General features: G+C 41.5%; 1 protein-coding gene across 3 annotated transcripts in view; it reads left to right on the top strand.

Annotated features, from left to right (window-relative positions):
• Positions 1-20,617, top strand: part of CACNA1E (calcium voltage-gated channel subunit alpha1 E) — a 493,265-nt gene that overhangs the window by 357,204 nt on the left and 115,444 nt on the right. The gene's annotated exons all lie outside the window — the stretch shown is intronic.

The raw sequence follows: 20,617 nt of genomic DNA, 5'->3' as shown, positions 1-20,617 counted from the left end.
ATTCAGTGATTCATCACTTAATGTACAACACCCAGTGCTCATCACAAGTGCCCTCTTTAATACCAATCACCCATGTAGCCCATCCCCCACCCACCTCCCTTCATCAACCCTCAGTTTGTTTGCTATTGTTAAGAGTCTCTTATGGCTTGTTCCCCTCTCTCCTTTTTTTCTTTTCCCCCTTCCCTTGTTCATCTGTTTTCTGTCTTAAATTCCACATATTATAAAATCAGAGAGGGAGACAAACCATAAGAGACTCTTAACTATAGGAAACAAACTGAGGGTTGCTGGAAGGGTGAGGTGGGGGGATGGGGTAACTGGGTGGGTGATGGGCATTAAGGAGGGCACTTGATGTAATGAGCACTGAGTGTTATATGCAACTGATGAATCACTGAACTCGACCTCTGAAACTAATAATACACTGTGTTAGTTAAATGAATTTAAATAAATTTTTTAAAAAATTCCACATATGAGTGAGATCATATGGTATTTGTCTTTCTCTGACTTATTTCAGTTAGCATAATACACTCTGAATCACTCAATGGACATTAGGGCTCTCTCCATAGTTTGACTATTGTTGATAATGCTGCTATAAACATTGGGGTGCATATACCCCTTTGAATCTGTATTTTTGTATCCTTTACGTAAATACCTACTAGTGCAATTGCTCGATTGTAGGGTAGTTCTATTTTTAACTTTTTGAGGAACCTCCAGACTGCTCTCCAGTGTGGCTGCACCAGTTTGTATTCCCACCAATAGCACAAGAGAGTTCCCCTTTCTCCACATCCTCCCCAACATCTGTTGTTAATTTTACTCATTCTGGCAGGTGTGAGGTGGTATCTCATCATGGTTTTGATTTGCATTTCCCTGATGCCGAATGATGTTGAGCATGTTTTCATGTGTCTTTAAGCCATTTGGATGTCTTTGGAAAAGTGTCTGTTCATGTCTTCTGTCCATTTCTTAACTGGATTATTTGTTTTTTTGGGTGTTGAGTTTGATAAGTTCTTTATAGATTTTAGATACTAGCCCTGTATCAGATATGTCATTTGCAAATATCTTCTCCCATTCCGTAGACTGCCTTTTATTTTTGTTGATTGTTTCCTTCGCTGTGCAGAAGCTTTTTATCTTTTTTTTTTTTTAAGATTTTATCCATTTGAAAAAAAGCACGCACAAGCAGGGGGAGCGGCAGGCAGAGGGAGAGGGAGAAGCAGTCTCCCCATGGAGCAGGGAGCCCAACTTGGGCTCAATCCCGGGACCCTGGGACCATGAACTGAGCCAAAGGCAGACACTTAACCAAGTGAGCCACCCAGGCTCCCTAGAAGCTTTTAACTTGATGAAGTCCCAATAGTTCATTTTTTGCTTTTGTTTCCCTTGCCTCTGGCAGCATGTCTAGTAAGAAGTTGTTGTGGCCGAGGTCAAAGAGGTTTCTGCCTGTGTTCTCCTCTAGGATTTTGATGGTTATTTTTGGTTGGCCAAGTTCTTAGGTCTCCGTAACAATCCTGTTATCTCCTCTGCCATACCTTAACTAACTTAGTGTAGATTCACCCTCTAATACTCTGATATCTTTATTTATATATGTGTGTGTGTACATACATATGTACATCTCTACCCACCATACATACACATATTTCTATCTATACATTTTTACATACACATATTTTCACACATGTACGTGGTATTTTGTATTCATGTTCCAACTGATGCATGCATGTACCATTGTTCAGTCTTCGTCCTTCCATGAAGTACTTCAGGACCCAGTAGATGACTGTACCATTCTGAATTCACTTTGCACAGCCTATACTATATTGCATACGTGTACACTATATTTAAACCTATTTCAAGAATGTTTCCATCTAAAAATCCCATTTTACTTCTCTGTTTTTCAGAGGACAAGTTAATGTTTACTTACTAGAATAATATGTAAAATAATATGTAAGAAGGTGGCTTTGTTAACGGACAGACCTGTATTTAATTTACCTGCCTGCCACTGAGCTCCAAAGGGTACCTCTTCGCTTAGGTATCCCTTAGGCATCTCAAATTCAAGATGCTCTAAACTGAATTCATTCTCTCATTCTCCTGCCCTCCACTCACTATCCCCCCATACTCTCCATCTGTTACCTTTATCACATTCATTATGCAAGACAGTAACCTTAGTTAATAGTTTTTTGCTTATTCTCTGCATCTAATTGCTCAAGACCTACTGATTCCACCCTTAATAGGTTTCATGAACTATATCCTGGATAGTAGCACTGTCTCTTTAAATGCTTTCCTTACTCTAATCTGGCCTGCTGTCCATCACCAAAACAGTCTTTCTAAACTAGACATTTAATTATGTGATTTGTATATCTTAGCTATTTATAATGGTTTCCTATTGCCTAAATAATGGAATCATTCATGTTTTCACTTGTTCAGTTTTTCAACAAATAGGTATTGAGCTTCTGTTACGTGCCTGCCACTGTTCTAGATGCTGCCTACGTAGCAGAGAACAAAACAAACAAAAAGTTCTGCTCTTGTGAAGCTTGAATTCCAATATGAGTGTATTCCAATTGTTCCATATTTTCATTTAGGTAATTAAAAGGCAAACCCTGTACTTGAAAAGGAATATTTCAAATTGTAAAGATCTTTCTTTCCCCTGCTTTAGTCTTTAACATTAATGTAATGTTAATAAACATAAATAAGATTTTCACTTTACTAAATTGAAATTTATTTGAACACTTAATGTATATAAGAATAGCCATACAAATGGCCAACAGACACATGAAAAAATGTTCAAAATCATTAGCCATCAGGGAAATTCAAATCAAAACTACACTGAGATACCACCTTACGCCAGTTAGAATGGCAAAAATAGACAGGGCAAGAAACAACAATTGCTGGAGAGGATGTGGAGAAAGGGGATCCCTCCTACATTGTTGGTGGGAATGCAAGTTGGTACAACCACTATGGAAAACAGTGTGGAGGTCCCTTAAGAAGTTAAAAATTGAGCTACCCTATGACCCAACCATTGCACTACTGGGTATTTACGCCAAAGATACAGACATAGTGAAGAGAAGGGCCATATGCACCCCAGTGTTCATAGCAGCATTGTCCACAATAGCTAAATCGTGGAAGGAACCGAGGTGCCCTTCAACAGATGACTGGATTAAGAAGCTGTGGTCCATATATACAATGGAATATTACTCAGCTATCAAAAAGAACAAGTTCTCAACGTTTGCTGCAACATGGACAGCACTGGAGGAGATAATGCTAAGTGAAATAAGTCAAGCAGAGAAAGACAATTATCATATGATTTCTGTCATCTATGGAACATAAGAACTAGGATGATCGGTAGGGGAAGAAAGGGATAAAGAAAGGGGGATAATCAGAAGGGGGAATGAAGCATGATATACTATGGACTCTGAGAAACAAACTGAGGGCCTCAGAGGGGAGGGGGGTGGGGGAATGGGATAGACCGGTGATGGGTAGTAAGGAGGGCACGTATTGCATGGTGCACTGGGTGTTATACACAACTAATGAATCATCGAACTTTACATCAAAAACCAGGGATGTACTGTATGGTGACTAACATAATATAATTTTAAAAATGACATAATTTTAGCACATCTTCCATTCAAAACAGCTGATGAGAAGTACTTAAAGAAAGGCTTTATGTATTGGAAAAGTCAGCTTACTTGGATATGTGTTATTTAACACACCACAGATTTTTAATAAAGCATTATTTAATGGAAAAAAAAAAGAATAGCTAGGGCATTTCTTAGAACAATGAGGAACAGGGGCTTTTCCAACAAGTAGTAAATTATATTCTACAGCTATAGTAATTGAAACAGTGTGGTATGATGTAGGAATAGGAAGACCAAAGGGAGGGGTGCCTGGGTGGTGCAGTCGTTAATCCTCTGCCTTGGGCTCAGGGCATAATCCCAGCATTCTGGGATTGAGCCCCACATCAGGCTCCTCCTCTAGGAGCCTGTTTCTTCCTCTTCCACTCCCCCCGCTTGTGTTCCCTCTCTCACTGGCTGTGTCTCTCTGTCAAATAAATAAATAAAATCTTAAAAGGAAGACCAAAGGGAGACTCAAATATACATATGAACTTACAATAGTATATATGTGTCATTTCAAATTAGTAAAAAATGAATTATTCAACAAATGGCACTAGTAAATGGACAGCACCTGAAAAGAAAAAAAATTGAGTTAGATCCCCAGTTCTCATATCTTACACCACAACAAATTACAGTTGGAGCTATTATTAAAAAATATATATATTTTTTAATTAAACCATAGAAGTATTCAGAGAGATTATGCACAATTTAAAATTCTTCAAGGGGGAAGGTTTTTTTAGTGTGGTGCAAATTAATAAGCCATTAAGGAAACAATGGATACATTTGAATTTGTAAAAATAAAAAATACACTGCCATAATTCATTAATAAAAATCAAAAAGACAAAACTTGAGTTAGTTTTGAATTTTAAACAAAGTCTGTAGAGGATTAGGGAAGATGCTAGCAATAAGACCATAAAAAAGACCTGGTTGTGAACAGAAAATGAGGGTATCAAGCACTGGTGACTGAAAAGTAAAGAGAAAACAGAAGATTTTAGGTGGTGAAATTGTCAGGATATGATAAGTGATTGGCTGGAATGGGTGAGGGAAGATGACGGACGATATCCCCAGATTCAGTTGTAAATGTCTTGGAGAACTTTAGTCCCATTTATTGAGATGAATAATAGAGGAATGGGGGGAAAAAAGAGCTCTTGTTCTGGGAGAGAGATGCATTCGATATCAAACAGAATTTGAGGTCCATGAGGGCCAAGCAAGTAGATAGAATTAGCCAGTATCTGTGTTTTAAGAACAGAGAGAGAAAAGATGTGATGTGCTATCAGGACATGATAGAGAAAAAGGTAAAAATAGGTAAGGTCATCTATAGAAGGCATATAGAAAAGAAAAAAAGACAGAACCAGAGATAGAGATTTATCAAAACATTAAGCATTAAAGGGTTAGAATACCAAGATGGGTCAAGAGGAGAACATGAAATCACCATATCATAGAAGACAAAGTAGAAGGTTTCACAAAGGAATGAGAAAAACCCAAGTGCTCTCCCTTTATAACCACACCATGGTCCCTTACCCACTCCCCACAACCTTTGGTGACCACTAATCTATTCTCCATCTCTCTAATTTTGTCACTTTAAGAATGTTATATAAATAGAATTATACAGTATGTAACCTCTTGAAATGGACAGGTTTTTCACACAGCATAATTTCTTTGAAATCTACCCAGCTCATTCCATGTAACAGTAGTTCATTCCTTTTTAATTCTGAATAGTGTTCCATGGCACAGACGTACCACAGTTTGTTTAACCATGTATCCCTTGGAGAACATTTGGGTTATTTTCAGCTTTGAGCTATTACAGATAAAGTTACCACAAAGATTTCTGCATAGGTTTTTGTGTGAACAAGTGGTCTTTTCTCTGGGATAAATGCTCAAGAGTACAATTGCTGGGTTGTATGGTAAGTGCGTGTTTAGTCCTCTAAGAAACTGTCCATCTGTCTTCTAGAGTGGCTCTATACCATTTTATATTCCTGCTATCAATGTATGAGAGTTCTGTTTTTTCCATGTCTTCACTGGCTGGCTTAAAAATAATTAAATAATATATAATGAACATTAATCAGTATCACAACTTTATGTCAAAATTTTAAGACAATATAAGTAACGTTGCCAATGATTATTAAATAGGTGACTTTTTAAAAAAGATTTTATTTTTTATTTGAGACAAAGAGAGAGAGAGAATGAGCATGAGAAGGGGGAAGGGGCAGACTGAGAGAGAGAAGCAGGCTCCCCACTGAGCAGGGAGCCAGATGCAGGAGTCAGTCCCAGGACCCCAATATCATGACCTGAGCCAAGGCAGACGCTTAACCAACTGAGCCACTCAGGTGCCCCAAAATAGGTGACATTTTTAAGATTATGGACCAGTAAATTCTTAGAAAAAGAAAATAAACAAAACCAGAAAACGAACACTGAGTGTGTAAAACAGATGAATAACTTAATTTTAACAGTTAAGGGCTTTGAAGCAAACGGAGTCGTCACAAACACAGCTTTTACTTCCAGCTTCTCTGGCCATCAGTTTGTTAAAGAGTCCAAATTAATACTCCTTATCTTGCATGACGTCTCAAAGCTTAGTGCAACCTACTTTTCCATCCTTGATCCTACCTTCCTCTCCTTCAGCCCTGCCACACACGTGCTGCTCCTGGGTTTCCCAGGTATACATCCCCCCGTTTCTTTGTTCCCTTTGCCTAGAAATAACCAACCCCTACTGTCCTCCTCTGCTGTCCTGCTTTATTTGACTGGGGACTCATCTTGTAAGATCACATTTCCCTTGTATTTCTTCATCTGTGTTCCCACTGCACTGTGTATGATCCCCTAGTAGAGCACTTGTCTTACAGTTATTTGTCGATGTCTTTGTCCCTTTTGTAAAAGTATGAAGGCAGCTAGCATGGTGAGTTCATCTTCCTTTCCCCAGCACTTAGCAAGCATAATTAGTAGGCACACAGTAGGCTCCCAGTAGATGCCCTCCAGCGAACAAATCAAAGGCCATCTTCCTGTTTGTGGGATGTCTGTATTTGTCAGAAATTTTCCTGAGATCTCGGGTATTGTTTTCAGTGAGTATAATTCCCCTGAAACCCAAGTTTAATATTAGTTGAAGGGCTGAGCACAGATTAGTGTAATAGAACTCCATTATTTTGCTAGTATCAAGGGACAACTCTGGGAACTGTGTAGACCTTCTCCATTACAGGAAGAAAGAGGGAACATTTGTCATTATCAGTATGGTGGACATGACCCAGCGTAATCAAATCGTTGCTATTTGAGAAGCTTTTAAATGGCTTTCTTTGCTGTCATAATTTTCCCCACATGCTTATTTCACTGTAGCTTTTGTGCCAAAATCTTATGCTTTTCAAGATTAGAAAAGAAATTTATGCTTGAACCTATGTCTCTTTTTCTGGTCTGTGGAATCTCCTAGTAATTGCTTTCACCACATGGAAATTGTAATAGTGTTAGAACCTCACTTCATTCTGAGCTTATAGCCCATAGTCAAGCCCCTATAATTAGACATGTTTTCTGTGTACTTGCAGACATGTGCACACTGAGGTGGCTGAAATAATACCTCCCAATTTCCCCGGTTGATAATCACAGTCTTTACAACTTGGTTATATACTGGGTGCTTGGCATTTCTAGCTGTTAAGTTCGGATTCTGTTAGAGTTGCAGTTGAATTAAAAGTTCTTTATTTTCCCCTTGGTGTCAAGTGCATCACGACATTCTCAACACTTAATTATCATTGCATCCTAAAATATTCCACATTTAGCAAAAATATTGAAATTACTTTTTCCCGTTCTAAAGAAGCAAACTCTGATATGTGGGGAAAACACTGAGGTGCTGTGTTCTACAGAGAATCCAGGAAATGAACAGCAGCTTAGGGCATTTGGAAGAATAAGAGGGACCCCAGAACCAGTTAAAGGGTCCACGTTATTGTTACCCATATTAAACTAAACTTGAGAACTCATCCGTTTAACCAGATGACACATGCATAAACTGAAGCTCACCAGACCAGAGGAGTCCCCCTAACCCTCACCAGAGTTGATAGAAATGGCAGTAAAATGGGGTGTGCCTTCCTCCGCTCCTCCTCCACCCTTTTGTGCTGTACACGGGGCAGCGTCTCCTCTCTCACCTTCCCACTACATTTGCATATTAGACTTCCCTTAGATCAATGTACCCAGTGATCAAACACAACATGAGGGAGGGATGAGCTTATTTGCAGACATTAGTACCTCAGCCTTCAGGTATCTGAGACCAAGAACTGAGGGATGAAGACACAAGATAATTTAAGCAGAGGTAGTTAAGGAGAAGAAACATTTATTTGCTCATTTATTAAAATACTTTTCCAGCCACCATTTATTATGTGTGTTGGGCACTCTGTTTGATAGTGAACAAGATGAGGTCCATCATCCCCATGAGCTTCATATTCTAACAGTGAAGAGAGAAAACAAGTAAACATGTGAATAATGTGATATTAATGGTAAATGTCATGAAGAAAATGAGCAGGCTTTGAATAGGAGGTCTGACTCCTTCTTAGAATGGGAAAAAAAAAAATCAGACTTGAGAGAATAGCTACCATTCCCTGACAATCTGCATGGGGCTGACCTCTATGTCAAATCCATGGATACGCTTTTTTCAACTGCCACAACTGCTTCCTCACTGTTCCCCACAGGAGAAATGCTGCATGCGTTTCCCCAGGGGACAGTGTCAGTTGTTCTGAAAACGTCCTTTCCCAACTAACGGGGCTACAAAAAATAACCAAGCAACAGTATCTTGAATGCATTAATTAACCTGTGTGGGGCACCCCCTGTCCTTTGCTCAGTGGTGTTCAAAAAGGAAGCCTCTGTGTTAACCAGCAGTGAAAGATGCCCCAGCGGATAAAGCAACTTAATATTCTTTCCAGAGATAAGGAGCTGGAATCCAGGACTGTGCTGTTATTGACATCCCCACCCTCTACATTCCCTGTGCATACACCCATGAATAGAAAAAAAAAATTCTAAAACAGTCTGAGGGAACCTGAAGGCCAAGTTGTGTCCCAGATTGGGTACCCCCCAGAGAGGAGATGTATTCATCCAGTCACTCATTTCTGGCCCCTTTCCTCAGCACTGTCTTCAGAAGCAGTAGCAAATAACAGTGTCTAGGTTTGGCTGTGCTGGTCATTTTCACAAATGAATTAAGCACAGGTAATCTCTTCTTTCTAAGAATTTCTTGTCCATCTAGTCTTTCAACCCTGGTCAAGAATTGTTTCCAGCTACATTTGAGAAGTGGGTGGCATTTGTGTTTGAGATCATGCACCCTTTGTCTCCCCCAGTTTAATGTCACCCCTTCCTTTGACCCATCTTTTTTTCAGGGAGGAAAACGATTTGATGGACTCACTAGTTCACAGGTAGTGTTTTGGTCTGGGTTTCCCTGAAAGACCCTAAGAAAAGAATTGGGTATAGGTGGTTTAATTGGGAGGTGATCTCTAACTGCAAAAGGGAGAAAGTGGGGAAATTTAAACAGAGAAGGGGGAAAAGCCAAAGAATACATGTTATTTGAGAGGGTTACTAGTGTGGACTGCTGAGGCTTTATCTGCTGGGAACCTTCTAAGGAGCCATATACCTCAGAATTGCTCTACCAAGGCTTGAGAAATGGGTATATATATGATCTTTATTAATTCCTGTCCCTCCTTGAGGGATGACACTTTGGGGTTGCCCTGCTTGTGAGCTGAGCAAGCCCCGGGGCCCTGGAAACATCCCTTAGGCAGAGAAACAATGACGTGGCTACTTGAGTGGGAGCTGTCCCATCGGTCAGAGGGCACAGGATCTGACCCCTGCAGCTTTAGGACAGCTCCAAGCTGATCTGAGAGGATGTGAAGTGGAACTTCCAGAGCATACACTGCTTGCTGTCCATTCCAGGAGGATTTCATTTGTTCAGCATTTGTTGAGCACCTACTGTGTGCCAGGAAGTTTTCCCCAAGATGAGTGTCCAGGTGGCTCAAGAGTTAAGAGTCCGACTCTTGATCACAGATCAGATCTAAGTCTCAGGGTCGTGAGTTCAGGCCCCGCATTGGGCTCTACATTGGGCATGTAGCCTGCTTAAAAAATAAAAATAAAAAATAAAAGAAGCAGGGTGAGAACAGATCCGAGCTATGGAGCAGCTGGGGAGAGCAGGTGTTCCACTGCTCAGAAGGATGACAACCCTCAAAGTGCTGGGGAGATAGGTGCTCTGGAAATAGGTGTGCTGTTTAGAAGCCATGAGCTGGCTAGAACACACCTGTCACATCCTGCAAGGTCAGTCGGAGACCTGAAAGTTTAGGGCAGCACGATCCTACCAGTCTCATACTTTTCCAGCCTGGTTCCTCCTCCCAAGCCCATTTGGCCATCCGTACCCTGACATCTGCCATGCCAGCTTGAAGTCATCCCCCTTTACTCTCCTGCCTTCTCTCCTCAGCACACCCACCATTCCATTTTATCCCAGTGTGCCCTGGTCCTGCTCAGCCTTCCTGCCCTTTTCACCCTCCTCCTCACCATGAAGTACAGTATTCCCATTATCATTGCCTAGTTCCCCATCTACACAGCTAATCCTGTTAAGGACCAATTTAAGCAACGCTAGAGTCTGGAGCTTTTATGACTTAAGCAATTGAGGATCTCCTTATGTTACCAATGATGAATGATATAATAAATAAGCAGAGTCTCAATTAAAATACTCATCTATCATGTTTGATGTCACAGAAGTCTAATCTGAAACTTAATAGGTCTGTAAATTAAAAATAGTGGGTCTCAGTAGCCAGAAGGTCATTCTGTCTTAGAGCCTCTGGACACTGTCCCATAATCTGGGTCTGGCTCCATGTGTCAGACTCACCCCCCTCCTTCCCCAGCCTGTGTGTTGTAGCCCCAGTCCATTCCCTTTCCCTGGGGTTGAGAGAGTAGAGGTGCACTGACAGGAGGAAGAAGGGACTCTGCCGCAGTCCCCATGACTGTGCTGGTCCTAACCACCTGTCTTGGGTCACCTGGACCCCAGTCCGGAGAGCCATAACAGAGGTCCTCAGGGTACCAATCCTTTGGCAGCTGTATAAACCAAGGAACCATTTCACCTGTAGATACCCCCTGAGCCTCCCCAAGTTACAAGAGCTCCTTCCCTGTGGGTGAATAAAACAGATGGGAGCAGGTGCTGGCCTTTCTCAGGTGGCTTGTGTGCAAAGTGGAAGTTCAGGCTCCCTCTGCCCTGTTTTGGTTCCCTTTGCCTCTCTGTCTCCATCCCATTTTTGATAGCAAATGTTAACATTATAATTAAACAATCAATTTAGCAAATTTTCTTTGGGGATTTCCTTTCCTTTCCTTTTGGCAACTGTAGCTTCTCTTATCTCGAGATCACCTGTGAAGTCTGTCTGAGGTGTTTTCACTTTGCTTCATCTACAATTGTTGTTTTTTTCTAAAATGCTGTTTTCTCAGACTACCAAATGATAAATAAGATGCAGCATGTTCATGGTTTATATAAGCAGGAAGGAATATATTTGCTTCTCTCTGCAAGAGAAGAGAAGGAAGCAAGCTGATGGCTGTTACCCAAGGCCTTGTTCCCAAATATCATGGGGATTTGGGAGCCTAAGAATATTAATTGGATATAGTGAGAACAGTGGCAATTTCAAGTACCCAGGAGGGACGTGCTGTGCTGAAACAGAGTGAGAGAGAAATTTACCTAGTGGTGATTTGGTCTTCATTTCTTCCATGTTTTGTTTCCCATGCAAAACATATATGTGGCAAGAGATGGGAATAGGGAAAGGAGTTCATGGAGGGGAGAAGAAAAGAAATAAACTTTGAAAATTCTAGTTGCCATGACAACATACTGAGCTCCAAAAGTGGTATCTCTGAACTAGTTTTTCATGGAAAGGCAGGGGAGCCCAGAAGGAAAGAATTAAAATAATACAAATAATAAAACAGTGATCATGAAGCAAAAGACACCACAGAAGAGCCACTTCTTGCCACTCCCTGGGGACTGGGACTGCCAAAGCTTCCTGCTCCCAGCCGACCACAGCAGTGACCATGGCATTACTGTTCGGGGGCCTAGAATGCTTTCCACAACCTCCTGGGCTCTGGGAGATGTGCAGCTAAAAGATTCTGACAAAAGAAACCCTGTGCATTGTGTGTGAAGCATAGCGTGCTGAGAACACTCTACAAGCCAGTCTCTCCTCCTGCCCTGTTCTCCTCCCTTTCTTCCCTTCCACCTGCACTCCCTTATAGCCAAGCTTCGTCCTTCCAGTGGATTTCGCTGCAGCCCAGGGGACCCTGACCCTGTGTGCTGTCTCACTTTTACACCGGCAGTTGGGAGCAGAGTCCCCATTGCTGGGCATTCGTTGTAACTGGAAGGTTCTCCTCCCCCAGCCAAGTGCCCCAGAGCTGTATGGGGTTTTAGAAAAGAGCAGACCCCATTTAGAAGCATAAGATAGGAAGGCTGAGAAGGAGTGTAGGTAATGGTTTGTTGACTACACTCAAACTGGAAATGCACCCAAGGCATCTTAAAAATGTTTAGTCTTAAAAAAAAGGGGGGGTATTTTAATAAAGAAATCCCTCAATACTCCCTTATTCTCCTTCAAATGTCGTTGATTTTTTTTTCTCGTTAGGATAACTATGGACATTGCAATACATATTCTTTTCTCATATAATCAGCATTTATTTTACAGCATTTTGAACGAATCTGTGAGTTAACACACTTGCTGTTAGGACTGGGTGAATTTGGGGATCCTGCTGCCACCTTGTGCTTGCTTGATACTGGAACTCACTAGTCTTATACATTGTTCTATCTCTACCACCAAGCACAGTAGCTGGCACACAATCATTACTTAATAATTAATAATGTTTGTTGAATAAATAGCATCAGTGCTTGATTCCACTTGAAGTATCAAGCCCTCTTTATTATATGTGCTCTGGCTTGACTCCAACAAATGGCTGTTTGTCCATAACCCACGTCAAAGTCAACAGATGACTTACAGTTGCATATGTATGTGAACTACTACCCCTGAGAACTACTACTAGTCTTATACATTGTTCTATCTCTACCACCAAGCACAGTAGCTGGCACACAATCATTACTTAATAATTAATAATGTTTGTTGAATAAATAGCATCAGTGCTTGATTCCACTTGAAGTATCAAGCCCTCTTTATTATATGTGCTCTGGCTTGACTCCAACAAATGGCTGTTTGTCCATAACCCACGTCAAAGTCAACAGATGACTTACAGTTGCATATGTATGTGAACTACTACCCCTGAGAAGGGCAGTACCTCTATGGAAAGAAGCAAATCATTGGGATCAGCAAAGATGAATCAACTAATTTTCTAGCCCCTTTCAGATATTATCCAGTTAAAATACTAATACTTAATACTAAAGCATAATGCTTCCTGCTTTAGGACCATTTATTAGTGGGAGGAATCTCCTTTTCCCTGGCTCAATCATATTTTCATATGGAGCTCCTTCCTCTAGAAAACTCTAGGCTTCTCTTTCTGCCCTCCGTTCATTCCTCCTGACTTGTAATTGATGAGCTTTGAAGACCTGGGTATGCTTCTCTCTGCCTCTCCTTTTTAGAGCTGACCTGCCCTCCAGGTGTATGACCCTCTCCTCTGCTTTGTTCTTAGTTCATGGGGACAGAACCCTGGAATAGGGCAGGCCTGGGATCGTGTGATTGTGCCTGTGATGAGGTGGCTCAAAATGTTGGGGTAAATATTCATGATAGAACTAAAGCCACGTTCTCCAATGGGCTTTATCAGAAATAATGCTGATATTTTTGTCTTCATTTATCTGACTTTTCTGTATCCTGTTTCTCGCAGTTGGTTCCACAATCCAAAGGAGAATAAATATATTGACCCCCATAGTACTGTTATGCTTGATTACAAAGTCTTTTTTTCCCTTTAAATGTGCAATTTTCAATGATAAAATACAGTCTTCAATGTGATTTTCTTCCCATCCAAGGAATCTAGAAATTCCGGTGCACATAACTTAAATATTAATTTTGAAGGTCAGTTGGGAAAGAGTAGTCAGAGAACAGAAATTATCTTTATAGCACACTTGATTAGTGTATGACCTTCTGATCTCCAAAAGTAGGAGAATGCAAAAGAAGTATAAGAACTGGTTCATCCTCTTGGGGGCTCACATCCTCCCCCCGGAAGCTTAAACCCACCAGTTTTTCATATCTGGCATCACTACAGCAGGTATTCTGTGGCTTCTACCATAACAGCAGCTTTGCAGAAGAGGTGGAATTTGAGCTGGGTTTTGAGAGGTGCCTAAAATTTACATAAGCCAGGGATGGTGTGGAGTTCAGGGAGGGAGCTTTAGGTGGGCACCAGCTTTGAGGTAGGCCCTAATCTATTTGTGGGTTAGAGAGGACATTGCATTTGGGAGTTGGGCAAACAAGGTTGGACCAGTTGGGTCTGGCCAGATTTTGGAGAGTCTCACAAAAGAGGGGATTAGGTTTGAGCCTGCAGGGGGGTGAGTTATTGTGGGTACCAGATGGAGGATACGGGATGACCATGTGGGACATAGTATTTTAGTGAGATTAACTTGCAGATCTGTCCTACGCAAGGACATCTACTTATCTAGTTCCTTTGCTACCTCCCCAACTCTTTAATCTTCCTCTGAGCTGCTCCTGCGTGAGGACCATGGCTGGGTCTCTCTGTCGGCTGCTCTGAACCTTGGATAGACGTGCCTGGCACAGAAGTTAGGTAGGCTGCTTCTAAAAAGACTTGAGAGCATTTATTCCATCCAGACCATGGCTTTCAGATTTGAGATTAGATCAGGATGTGCATTTTTCATAAGAAAGGTGTTTGTTTGTTTTGATAAATGAAAAAGAAGAAGTAATAATCCCCATTCACCTGTAAACACACTACTATCTGGGAACCATAGCACAGGGCTATATGTAATAGCAATAATAATAATAATAGCTACTGTCTATAAAGTGTTTGCATGCTAGAACTTATCTTATTGTATTTACTGCATCCCTAATATGTAGGTCTCTGACAAGGGCATACCGAAGAGGTGTTAGGATTTTAACATGCTGGGAATAAATACAGACAAAAAAGGCAACCCCTGATGAGAATGTGTTGGAAGGGCCCCTTACCAAAAGTGGAGTCAGTCCAGCATGGTGGTTTTGGAATTAAAGGACTCAAGCTTGACTCCTAACTCCTCATTTTACCAGTTGTATGGGCATGGGCAGATGTCCCAACCTCTCTAATATAGTTTCAGTTACCCAGTCTGTAAAATGGGGATCATAATTACTTCAAATCTTGGTGGTGTTGTTGTTGTAAGTGACATAATTAATGTAATAAACTTACTAGCACAATGCCTGACATGTAATAGATGTTCAGTAATGTGTAGCTATTATTATTAAGGGCCTCCTTAACTATCCTCCCATGAATCATAATTTTTCTGCCGTCTATTATATCTTTGACTTGAGGCTTTGGAAGAGCCTCCAAATAACTAAAAATATGATAGATCATCAAAGTTACATATTTTCTCCCTCATGTTCCCTGAATATATTTCTGCAATTCATTTATTAGCACTTTAAAATGACAGAGCTTGGGAGAGAGGCAGGACAGAATAATTTTTTTTTTAATTTTATTTATTTATTCGACAGAGACAGAGACAGCCAGCGAGAGAGGGAACACAAGCAGGGGGAGTGGGAGAGGAAGAAGCAGGCTCATTGCAGAAGAGCCTGATGTGGGGCTCGATCCCATAACGCCGGGATCACGCCCTGAGCCGAAGGCAGACGCCCAGCTGCTGTGCCACTCAGGCGCCCCAGGACAGAATAATTTTGATAGCTAGGGAATGGAATTGTAAAAGATGAAGAAATCTGAAGGAAAAAAAAAAGAGGCAAGTTAACAAAATATACCAAATAACCACAATATGGTAGAAAAAATTGCCTGTACTGTTTATTTAATCCTCATAACAACTCAGTAAAGTAGGATATGTTCTCCTCACATACAGATGGGGAAATATGGACCATCAGAGATGAAATAACTTGTCCAAGGATCCCCAGATAGTAAATGGGGGCACTGGGATTTGAACTCAGATTTCTCTTCATCCAAAGCCTGTGTGCTTTGTCCTGTATTCTGCTGGACCTTGGGGAATGCACAGAACAACAGTGCCTATTGGAAGAAGCCAAGCATCATGGGGAGGCCAGGGAGAGGCTAAGGACATGGTGCCAGAGAGCCCAATGTAAGCATGTGAAAGAGGTAGACATTTCCCTATAACAGGGGAATGGGAGAAAGGTGGAAGAAAGGTATGCTTTCACAATTTCTACCTCTAGTATCCCTTAGGGCTCATTTGGTCTGTGGGAGTCAGAGAGACTGAGCCCCTGACCACACTCCCAAGGCTCACTACCCATCAGGACAATGCTACAGGGACTGGAGCTCTGAGAGGGGCTGCTTAGCATCCTTCCCCTGTCAGCAGCTGGGCATGAGCAGGCCTGACTAGGCAGAGGCCTGGGGAGCATAAGATAGGCAGCCCACTTGTTACCCACCATAGCAATGTGCAGAATTGACAAATCCATGTCTTGAACGGGACCAAAGTCATAGTGAAGGCTGATGTCCTAAAGCTGGGTCCCCAATCTAGAGAGCTAGATAGAAAACAAGAGTCAGGATCCGGGCTGGAGGAACCAGTGGGTATGAAGGGGGCAATGAGTGAAGAGAATCAACATGGGCATTGGGAGATGGACCTGGAGGTATTCTGTGGGCAGGGAGTGGGCTTTTAGTAAGGTTCCTATGTCCTCCTTGGGAAGGGGAGCTGGACACTTTTCAAGGAGCCAGTTCGGATGTGCTGTGACGTATGAACCTCCAACATTTGGGGTGAGAGATGTGATTTGGGGTGAGAGCACAAGCCAAGGATGTGACAACCAAAGGTGCTTGAGTGAGTGAAAACTGCCAGAGTGAGAAATGTGTAGGCTGCCGACCAACAGGGCCAGGGAGAGTCAAGGAACCACGTGTTCCGTCCACGTGTGTTCCCTAATTCACATGCAGACCAGCACCAGCCCAGTTGATCCTGCTTTTCAGGCTCTCTGCCTCCAGAAATGAAGAGCCAAAAAAACAAAACAAAACAAAACAAAACAAAACAAAAAAACCTCAAGGAAATTATTTCTACACTTCCAGACACAGGTCCACTCAACAGCAAAGTTGACTGCACTCTTGTACCTGCCCTCCGTTATCCCCAGTGAACCCAGGTCGCCAAATTATGGTTCTTTCCACCATGAAGCTTGGTCACTGCCTTGAAGTGTTTTAATAAATTGGGGATTTCATTGAGACCTTTCTCTTAAGCTTCTCTTTTTCACTTCCTACATTTCTGACCACTCGCTGTCAGTATTAGTCAGTATAGATTAGACTTTGTTGCTGAAATAAACAACCCCCAAATCTCAGTAGTTTAAAACAATGGAGGTTTATATTTTGCTCAAGCTTCAAGGTCGACATTGCATATCATAGATGCCTCTTGGAGACTCACGCTGATGGTTAAATGCTTTGGCACAGAAGTGCTTCCCAGCAATCCTGCTCACATTTCATTGGTCAGAACTAGTTGTGTGGCCATGCTAACATTAGGTCAGGGACAAGAGCCATATTCTGTGTGCCTGGAAGTTGAGAACTGGATATGAGCAAATATCAGTAATGTCTACCTCACTCTCTTTGCTGATTTCTTTTTCTCTAGATCCTGGTGAAACACTGGTTTCCCACAAGGTGCCATTCTGAGCCACATCATCTTTCTCTTCCTTGGAGGTCTCATTTACTTCCACAGCTAAAAGCCATGTCCTTATGACCCTTGGATCTATATCCCCAACTTTTGCCTCTCTGCTATGCTACAAAGCCATATTTTCAACTGTCTGATAGATCTGAATGAATTACTTCAAGTTCATCATGCTGCAAACCACATTAACTTTCTATACCAAAATCCCCACCTCTTCTCTCTACTAACACACCCACTTAGCCATCGTGGGGGCCTTTGGAATTTCTGGCTCTTCTAATCTGGTCTACAGATTCCTTTTTTATTCTGTGATATGTCTGTTGGCCTGTCCATCCTCCTTTGCATTTTCAATGCCCTTGATCATGTGAAGCCCAGGTTCTTGTCATAGCCTGTCAAATAGTGCCCTCTACCATCTTTAGTCTTTGGCACAAACATAGTTATTTTCCTAAATATAGATTTAATCATGTTGCTCTCTTGTGAAAAAACCTTTGAGAATTTCTTGCGACCCACAGAATAAATTAAATTACATCAAGTCTTCGGGGAACAGGGTTGTATTTGAACAGAACCAGACAAGGATTTTAATCCTGGTCTACCACCTACTAGCTGTGAGTAAGTTATTTAATCTCATTGACTCTCAGTTTTTCAATCTATAAAAAGAAGACAATAATACCTACCTCTCAGGGCTGTTTTATTTCTTGCTTATGTTACATGTCCATCATCCATTTGTCTAGGGGCTCCATGCCAAGTTGTTATTGTATTCCCTCTAGAACCTGGGCTGATGGAGTACCCACTCTCTGACGTCATCACCTCCTGCTCTGTCCTGGCCCACTGCACTTCAGCCATGATATCTTACACTGGGGTAAGGAAAGGGAGAGCTCTGAAGGTTCTTACTCTGACAGGAAATATTTGGCCTCAGACTTATTTGCCAGAATTGCTCATATCTCCATATCCAGCCTTAGGGGCTAAGAAGGTAAAGAGCGAAAAATATTATGTGAGCAGCATTAATGACTACCGTATAATCCCATAGAGGTTACCTCAGATCCTTGCCCTTTGGATTGCCTCTTGGCCTGATCAAGCTCTGACACAGTCTCCATGTGAGCATTAGTTAAGCTTGTCAGGTTTTTCTGAGCCTCCTTCAAAAGAGGATGGGATGCTTTAAATATGTCAGGGATTTAAGGATTGAAAACTGACCTCAAAGATACTTTAACTAGAGGGGATGGAAACCATCTTTTAGTCAGTTCTACTCATCACAGATGAGGAAACTCAAGGACCAAGAAGAGTAAGACAACCCCACCTAGTGCTCTGTGTCATCTTAGACTCTGTATGTCCATCTCTGAACACTCGTTACCCCTTCCAGCAAGCCCCACCAACCAGCCTATGTTTTCTCTGTGGCTGGTGTCATCATCTGTTGTCTATTTATCCTTTGGAACACAATGTCCTCTTTCCTAGACATCTTCCCTAGTTCCTCCCATAGAATCAGAGTCTTTCCTCCTATGTCATCCATGTCCCATTTATAGCATATACCATTTTGTATTGATTTCTCTGTCTCCTGGGAATATTGGATTTACTTGAATAAGGAATGGTATCTTATACATCTCTATATTTTCTAATCTAGCAAGTGGTACTTTATCCAGTGGCACTGGATAAGACTTTCTGTCTGAATAATTGAAAAAAAAATTCCTATAGCCACACAGGCAGTAACAGAGTTGGTACCAAACCCTAACACTCTTGATTTTTGTTCCCATTAATTTTCTACTGAACTTTATTCAGCTTACGATTTTTCAGTCTCTTACAGATTTGTGTCCTGTGCTCTTCTGCTTGGGTTTAAGAGACTATTTCTTACCAGATTTTTTCCCTTCTATTCTTCATTGGATTTGCTAACATGCTTTTTTTTTTTTTGATTTTTGTTTCTTGTTTGGTGAAAATACCACATTTCCATTCAAGATGGGTATTCTCCATAAACAAAAGGTGTTGTGTGTTTTTTTTTTTTAAGATTTTATTTATTTATTTGACAGAGAGAGAGACAGACACTGAGAGAGGGAACAGAAGCAGGGGGAGTGGGAGAGGAAGAAGCAGGCTCCCAGTGGAGGAGCCTGATGCGGGACCCGATCCCAGAATGCTAGGATCGCGCCCTGAGCAGAAGGCAGACGCTTAATGACTGAGCCACCCAGGTGCCCCAAAAAAAGGTGTTTTGTTTTTATTTTTGCTTTTGCCTTTCAAGTATCATGCTACAAGAAATAAACAAGTTAATTCTAATTTGCAGTCTCATAGACTTTGAAAGGGGTCTATATGGCTTTGGGGGCTTAATGTATTACAAATACTAAGTTACTCTTGAGATAGTCTGTATGAAAGTTTTTTTACAAACTGTAAGGTGACATAGTGTTACAAGTATTATATTTAACATTATAACTTTAAATTATACTTAACATCCAACATCATGTCTGGTGCATGGTAGATACTCAATGAGAATTTGATGAACAAATGAAGACTTTTTCTCCCTAGGGTTGTTTTATGTTGTCCTTATGAGAAGTTGTTTTGTAGCCATGGACTGTACCCCTCGAGTCAGGCAGTGCTGAGTCCTGAAGGCCTTGTACAGGTCTCCAGGGGAATTGAGCTGGACACTGTGGATAACTAATCCAGTGCAGTCTATTTCTACCAACAGCAAGTTCATTGCACCACCTTCCTTCTTGGAGGGCAATCTCTTTACCCCCACTGACTCAGTCTTTTGGGGTGCCTCTTTTTTACTTCTGGAAGGGTCCCAGGTCTTTCTCATAATATTCCAAATATTCCAGTTGTCATGTTTTACTCTGAGCCAGGTGCTATGCTCTGTAGGAAAAGCATGAATAGACCTACTTTTGGGAGACCCTCTCAAACTTTGTCCAGAAGACCTTTTAGAATAATTCACCTGTATCTCATTGTTTTATTACCCCCTGGCTTCACAAATCTTCCCCGTTTTATACACTGGCTATTTGCATTTTGTATAACATGGCCTTTTCCTTCATATTCTTCATCCCCTTCATCCTTCATGCCCTGCATCTTTGTTCTCTAGATTTTATTCCCTGGGAGCAATCGGATGTTAATTACATTGGACTTCATTTGAGTTATAACCATAGAGTGCTCAAGCTAGCAAGGCCGTTAGAGAACATTTCAGGGCTGAAGTAAAGACCTCACACCCCCACCCCCACCCCCACCCCCACAACCAAATTGTCTTGACAAAGGTCCAGAGGTGGTGAGTGGCTGAGTAGGGCTAGAATGCAGGCCCCCTGGCTCTTATGCCAGTAGTGTTCTTTGTCCTTATCAGATGAATCGTTTGATATTTGACTTTCATCCTTGTTATCCCATT

This window comes from Ailuropoda melanoleuca, chromosome 8 (assembly GCF_002007445.2).
Source record: "Ailuropoda melanoleuca isolate Jingjing chromosome 8, ASM200744v2, whole genome shotgun sequence".
Taxonomy (NCBI): Eukaryota; Metazoa; Chordata; class Mammalia; order Carnivora; family Ursidae; genus Ailuropoda; species Ailuropoda melanoleuca.
This window is presented reverse-complemented; position numbering and strand designations above follow the sequence as displayed.